Source organism: Papaver somniferum, chromosome 2, assembly GCF_003573695.1.
Source record: "Papaver somniferum cultivar HN1 chromosome 2, ASM357369v1, whole genome shotgun sequence".
Classification (NCBI taxonomy): domain Eukaryota; kingdom Viridiplantae; phylum Streptophyta; class Magnoliopsida; order Ranunculales; family Papaveraceae; genus Papaver; species Papaver somniferum.
The window spans coordinates 216141573-216148869 of record NC_039359.1 but is presented as its reverse complement, the minus strand read 5'-3'; the positions used below and the strand labels follow the sequence as shown (position 1 = coordinate 216148869).

The window sequence follows — 7297 nt, the reverse complement described above, 5'->3', positions numbered from 1 at the left end:
AGTACCTACAATATCCCAATAGGGTTTATAAAATTCCGGTGGAAACCGATTCATAATTATATTCCTCTCTTCATTGGATATCGCTATTGACTATTGTGAAATTTAACATTGGGAATACAGGTAAATAAATACGTAAAAGATATGTAAAAGCATGTGTGAGTAATTTGATGAACGAGTTGTATATATAGGAATGGAGTAGGGGGAAATAGCCGTTGACCGATATAGTTTTGACTGATTTATGGGAATTAAACGTCAATAATCTAACTCCTTTAAAATCCTAAGCTCATTAGGCTCCACATTGAACGGTGACCCTCACACACTCACAAAATTGCTCCGTTTCACTTTTCCTGAAAGGAGAGAAAAACAAGGCTTTTTCTCACAAAATAATAGAATTTTTTTAATAATCCCGGGGGGGGGGAACGAAAAAAAAAACTCGACTAAACCTAAAAGAAAACCTCTCTTCCATTATTCAATCTAGCTCCGCCTTCACCTTCTTCTCCACCATCTACACATCTGAATATATTCACCTCTCTTCTTTTCTTGGTTGATTTACCTTCAGGTATTATATCTGTCTCATATAAGCCTGTGATGGATTTGATTATTTTGATCAACTAGGGTTCTTTATCTGTTGCAGGTAATAAGTCTCTCCGTTTTCTTATTTTTCATAATTTTTGATTCAATTTTCTTTTTAAGGTTACTATTATTAGTTACCAGGAACGAAGAAGTAAGACACATATGCATACCAGCTTAGCTCAGGTAATGCACTTATTATATTAGGGTTAACTTCTTTTTTGAATTCTTAAGTATGGGTTTGCATGACTTTAAGTGAATCTTCGTATTATTACCTGGTGAAAATGTTTCTTTTTATCATGTAGTTTGATTAAAGTTGATTTTGATATCTATTCACAGATTAACAAAAGATTAAATTGATTTTGATCTATTTTCTCTCCTTATCCCGAAACCCTAATTACTATATTCCCTTTTATTTTTACCGCCTCCTCTCATCTCCCTTTTTCGATTCTCTTCTTATTTACGTGTTGTTTCTTCTTCTTTATATTTTTCTTTTTTTCTTTTTTTTTTTTGTATCACAGGTATGGATGTGCTAGAGGTTTATATAGCAAAAAGGATTGGATGTTTTGCTGCAGTTAAACAGGTGTTGTTTCTTCTTCGTTATATTTTTTTTTTCTTTTTTTTTTTCTGTATCACAGGTATGGATGTGCTAGAGGTTTATATAGCAAAAAGGATTAGATGTTTTGCTGCAGTTAAACAGGTAAAACAAGAGAACCAATGGTAACCCTAAAACCAAACCATAATGTTTGATGAAAAATATAAAACCAAACATGCAAGGAGTCTTAGATTTTCTCTTTTACTAAACAAGAGATTCTATGTGCAGATGAGATGTTACAGGCTTCACACAAGCAATGATATGCTTCAAGTCCAGAGAACAATACTACGAGACAAAACTTAAAAGCTTGCCAGATGTTACAGGCTTCACTCAATACCTCGCAGATTTATGGTTTTGCAAGATGTTACTTACTTTGTTATTGAATCTAATCTCAACTCTGATCCACGACAGGTAATTTATTTTTCTCTTATTCTTTCCTACGTTTGGTTAGAGTTTTTGAGTTTTTGGTTAATACATGTTCTCTATTTTGAATCTTTGATCAAGGATACCACTCTTCTTCTTTTTTGATTTGCAATTTAATAACAGGGTTAGAGAAGGACTAGAACCGTCCATATCTTGCATTAACCAGGTGCATTTACATTTCCTTTAAAGTTTAGAAACTTTGAATTCAGTTATCTGTTGATGTTCCGTTTTTTTACTGTGTGTACTTTTGAGATTGTAGCTCCAGATTTTGATATTACTTCTGCTACGAGAAGACTTCTCTTTTTCAATATGTGATTCCTTGGCCAACTATTCCGCATACAAAAGTATATGCTTACCTCTATGCAGTATTGGCGAGATATTTTGAATCCAGGCAAATTAACATTCATTTTTGTGCTAAAATTTCTTAACTATGCTCAGGTGTCACGATACCAAATGAATAGGGTACTCGAAACAGTACGTAAGACAAGCTTATGACCATTATTAAATTTCCATAAGCAAACCTTATAACTAATGTTTTTATGAAGAAAATCATTGTGGAAATTTTCAATCACTTTGACAAAAGATTACTGATTTTCCCTAATGGCAACAAAAACTAAGATCGAAGCCTTGAAGGTGGTTCACCCTCAAGTTGTATATCAGAATTTCAACAAGGATATGCTCAATTCATGCATACTCTGCTGGACTATCCTTCCATCAACCTTTGAAACACCACAATGGGATTTAACTTTAGTTTGTTTAGGAATAATGTTAAGTAGATTTCTTTTGGGGTGTGCTTTTACACATAATTGTTGTGTGCTGTTGAAGATAACTATAGTAATCTGTATTGGTTACTTTTCCTGTTTTCCAATCTGTACCATTTTCAACCAATGTTAATTTGTATTGTTTGTGCAGGTTTGTGATGGGCTTATACAAAGAGAAAGAAACGTGTTTACCACTTATACTATGGCTGGAATTTTAGACTTATAAAACAAATGTGTATGAGTTTAAGTCTTTCCCGATCACGAAATATGCATGTATATGGTAGACCGGTTGCAGTGTGGTATTGATAGTGATTATTATTTGTAAATTCTAATTTATTTTCTTATGATCGGCAACTCAAGTATCAAATCTCATTAATCATTATTTAGTCCAAACGGGGGTTCCTATATGTTTTATGTATTGGTTCACTATGTTGTAAAAGTGGAAAAATCTGCTTTTCCTTTTTTCACCATACTCTCATTTTATTTTTTTCTATTGTGTATAATCAGATTTTCCTTTTGTTTCTTTCAGCTAGCAACCTGTAGCTTCTTTCGATAGATGGAATGCAGGAGTTTGACTCAAAGGTTCATTTTACGTAACTAAATAAAATTGTCACTAACAGAATCCTTGGCTTTCATTCTTTTTCTGCTCCCAGTCTTAATATTTTTTAAGTTGATAAGGCAGAGCTTCATTATTGCTTCCCCGCCATTTGTATTGATATATTAACTTACGAATAATTTGAGGATTTGCATTATTTTTGTGATTTAATTGATCAGGCAGACTGATAACAAAGTACGGTACCCAATCTTCCGCAAAAACTATTAAGGCTCTTAATGAGAATAATTCAATACGTTGTTTTGGGTTCAGGGATGGTATTGTATTTCCAGTTTGCTTAATGCTTCGGTGATTTATTTTCATTTTATTTATTTTTTGGATTAATTATGATTTATTAGGTTCATGTGCGTAATTATGAATTTCTGCACCAAACACTTATTAATAGCATCTTTAGGTTCTTTAACGAGGAGTCACATTGCCCTGGATACACAGAAGCAACATTGCCTTAGAGATGTATTGCAAAACGTGCACGACTCACTGGTTGTTTCTTAACTGGGTAGTCCAATGTATTGCAGGTTGATTATTTCCATTTCCGGCTAATATATATATATATATATACATATATATATATTATTATGGTAGAAAGAGTTTTCTATGAACAATTTGTAACAGAGGCTATTTGTGTTTCCTGTGAAACGAGTGACCGGCACCATGTGTTGGTTATAATTGCCAGTGACCGGTAACTTTTGACTTTCCTCAAGATTTACTTTCATGTCTTTATTTTTCGATCATTTAAGTACAATAAAGAATCATTTCGGCATCACTGGAGTTGTGTTGGTCAGAGCATGCAAATACCTGTTTCCTTTATACCTCAAGGTTAGACTTAGAGAAAAACATAAGAACAAAGTTTCTCTCCTGGTATTTTTTAAGCAATGGCAATAATATTCAAAGACTTATATTGGATACCAGTGGTGGTCACAGGTGTTAAGGAGTCATGATACCAAGCCTGGCAGTCTAAGTGATGACGAGCAAAAGACGGTTGATGCAATTGCGATCACCAGGTTTATTTTTTTGGATACAGTATTTCGATGTCCAGTATTCTTTTTTTAAGCACGTACCAGTAACTGCGTAACTTCGTCTTCAAATTTAAGTCTGATCAAGCCATTTTCTTATAGGCATTATCATTGCAAAATTACCGATTGTCAATTGTTTTGGTGAGCGTCCGGGAGACTGGAAAGAATATAATGAAGGAATTAAAACAAAGGATCTCTCATTCAGACAATGCAAAGATATGCATCCATTTTAAGTTGGCCTTAGAGTTTGAGGTCCATATAATAATTAAGCACATAACATTTTATGGCATGCAAAATTTTGCAGCCCTTTTCTCTTCAGTTGTGACCAACCTACAAACTATTCCAAAAATCTAAGTAGAATAACCATTTTCCACATTCACATTTATAGTAACTATACCAAGTGCTGTCCAAGCCATAATTCTTAACTTTATCAATCGCAGTTCGTGGATTAGACACGAATCATGTTGATGGATAAGCCCTTTCAGACAAGACAGAATGAGTTTTGTCTTGCGGTTTTTGAAAATCTTCCTATGGAGATTACCAAGAGATACAATGCACCGAGGTAATGACTAACTGTACCTGTTTTTCTGTCTTAATTTACCATACATCCTTTATCTTTTAATGGGGCTTATAGGTATACCGCCTGCATAATGTGCCTCTTAGACTGCCACCACCTATACCGCCAACATAAAGTGTTATCCTGTTTTGGCTCTGTTCTGAACATTTATACGTATGGTTATAAATTATGCATCATAGACACCGTAAAAAAAAAGATCATCTGTAGCCTTATTCTGTTACATGTCCGTCCTGCGAACGTTTGTTTTTTATTGCATAGAAGGTAGTATAATGATTTTGATGGATTGTTTAGATTATTGACAGGAAAACTTATCTTTTTCTCCATACATCCAACATAAATTAGTTTCACTTCATTCAGTAATTTGGTGATGATTTATTTGTGTGCCGGGAGAAGAAAAAGAGTTGTAATCTGAAAGAAGGACGAAAATCTTGGAGGGTTAATTTGTTGAGCTTTGGTAATTGCTTCAGGTGTTGCTGTGGGTAGAAACAACAATGAAACTCTATGGTCCTAGACTATAAATGCTGATTGCTTCGCAACTTCATATTAGTTAAAAACCTCCTTCAAGTTGTACTTGGCTTTGAGTTTGTGCTAAAAACTCCATGACCAATTTATTGAAAGAGTGGAAAAACATTGATCAATTTATGGATACTTATGTAAGTCATTAGTTTTTGTTGATGATGAAATACCACAATTTTTATTAGGGGATTTTAATAAAGTGACACACTTCCTATTTCATGTTTAAGAAAATGCCACCGTTTTTTTCAAAGTTTATTAAATGCCACATTCTTGACTTTTTCCGTCACGTTTTTTTGAGAAAACAGTTAACTGGCGTTAGTATCCGTTAGTGCATATGTGACATTAAATCAGCAGCGTAAAATGACATTAAAGCCCCTGAATCAGTAACTGGAACGAGTTAGCCAGTGATTGAGCAGAGAGTTAACTCGCGACTCGGTGCAGTGAAGAAAACGAGTTAACCTGGAACGAGTTAGCCACTGCATAAACAAGAATGCTACAAAGAACAATGCAAATCAGAAATGCATCTGAGAATATGTAAAAATTAACTTGAAAAGACAATTAACATGTAATCTGAAAATTAGTTCTAACTAATATCATTTTCATTCATAAAGCAAGATTATCCCATCAAAATAAAACTGATTTCTGGTACATATACATGTCCGTACCAGAATCAGTGTCTAAAGCAACCAAAAAAACTAACCATCAATTAGATAGTTGTCCACAACATATCTAAAACAAACAATAAAGCACACACACTTCTACTTCCTAGTCTTCTTAGCCTTGGTTTGCTTTCCCTTTGTGACAGAAAGATGTTGACTGGCAGATCCAATACCAGCAAAATTATGACTGAAATTTTGATTATCTTGTGTAGATCCATGAGTGTTAGGTCCTGCTACTGGTCTTCCTTGAGTGCTAGGTCCTGCAGATGACTCACCAACAAAAAATGATGTACCTCTGGATCTGTTCACCTTGGATTTACCCCTTGCAATGCTACTTTCAGGATGATCTCTCTGTGTGAAGGTGCAATTTGCAGCATCATACTCAGTGCTTGGATTGAATCCAGTTTGGTTTTTACCAACATCACCACCAGCACAGGTTCTCTTGTTGTGGCCAGCAATAGATCCACATTTTCCACACTTCCTTTTCTTCACCACAGTTTCAGGTTCATCATAACTTCTCTTCCTCTTCTTTGCTGGTCTTCCAGTTTTTCTCTGATAAGGAGGAGGGTTTACGTTGACGTTCATGGTTTCCTGCCAGAAGAAGAGAAAACAAATGAGAAAGTTAAAGTAATGAAACCCTAAAGGGTTTGATTCTTAAATAGGGAAAAGAGAAAAATAAATAACCAATATCTTGAAAAGTAAATGCACCACTTTCAATAAAGTTTATAAATCTACCTTATCTTCCCATAACCATTCAGTTATGTCTTCTAAGGGTGTGACAACATTTGCATATGTGGTCCTATAATACTCCACAGAATAGTAAGGAGCACAATAACTGTTCAATCAATAAAACAAAGGTGTATCAGTGTACAAGGAACAATAAATAATACAAACCACTTACAAAAACAAAAGTAAATGAATAATACAAAAAAAGTAATTGAATAATACAAACCACTTACTCTTTCCAGTTTGGCCTCAGCAATTTCAATGCACATACACCATGTTGACAAGGGAATCCCCTTAGATGTCATTGCAAACAAGTGCATTGTTTGTCTATAATATTCACTGTGAATATTTTCTTGGTGATCACATGAGTTACCAAATAAACTTGTCCAACCACACTTCCTTCTGTATCAAACTTTCCAACCAAGTCAAGCATCTTATTTATCAATTTAACAGCAGCAGGGACCAAACCATTTTCGTTCCACTTAGCAGATTCTTCCCTTCTCTTAAATAACAAACCCATGACTAACTGACCATACATCATTCCTAGTTGGATTATAGGTTTATCTCTCATATTAGAAGCCATGGAATTAAAAGATTCAGAGAAATTGTTATTCATATGCTCACAACAGCTAAGGGGATCAAAATAGGCCCTAGACCAAGTACTTGGATCTTCTTTCCTAAGATATTCACCAGCATCAGCATTTTCTTTGCATATACTGTCAAAGTGCTCCTACATTGCAAAACAATCACAATTTTATATATAACCTACAAACTAACAATCAAGAAACATAGGGGATTTTAACAAAAGAGGCACAAACCTGAAAATGCTTTACTTTGTATGCTT

The 7297-nt window shown here is 34.4% G+C and overlaps 1 long non-coding RNA gene across 3 annotated transcripts; it reads left to right on the top strand.

Annotated features, from left to right (window-relative positions):
• Positions 1 to 427: 427 nt before the first annotated feature.
• On the top strand, positions 428 to 3116 carry LOC113354542. Of its 3 annotated transcripts, none has more exons than XR_003361941.1 (6): positions 428 to 559; positions 694 to 756; positions 1209 to 1270; positions 1394 to 1576; positions 1712 to 1754; positions 2501 to 3116. It is a non-coding gene; the product is annotated as an uncharacterized LOC113354542 (long non-coding RNA). The 3 variants fall into 3 exon arrangements; XR_003361940.1 differs by having other exon boundaries at positions 445 to 634; positions 715 to 756; XR_003361939.1 differs by lacking the exon at positions 1209 to 1270 and adding an exon at positions 1092 to 1153 and having other exon boundaries at positions 445 to 634; positions 715 to 756.
• The last annotated feature ends 4181 nt before the right edge of the window (positions 3117 to 7297 follow it).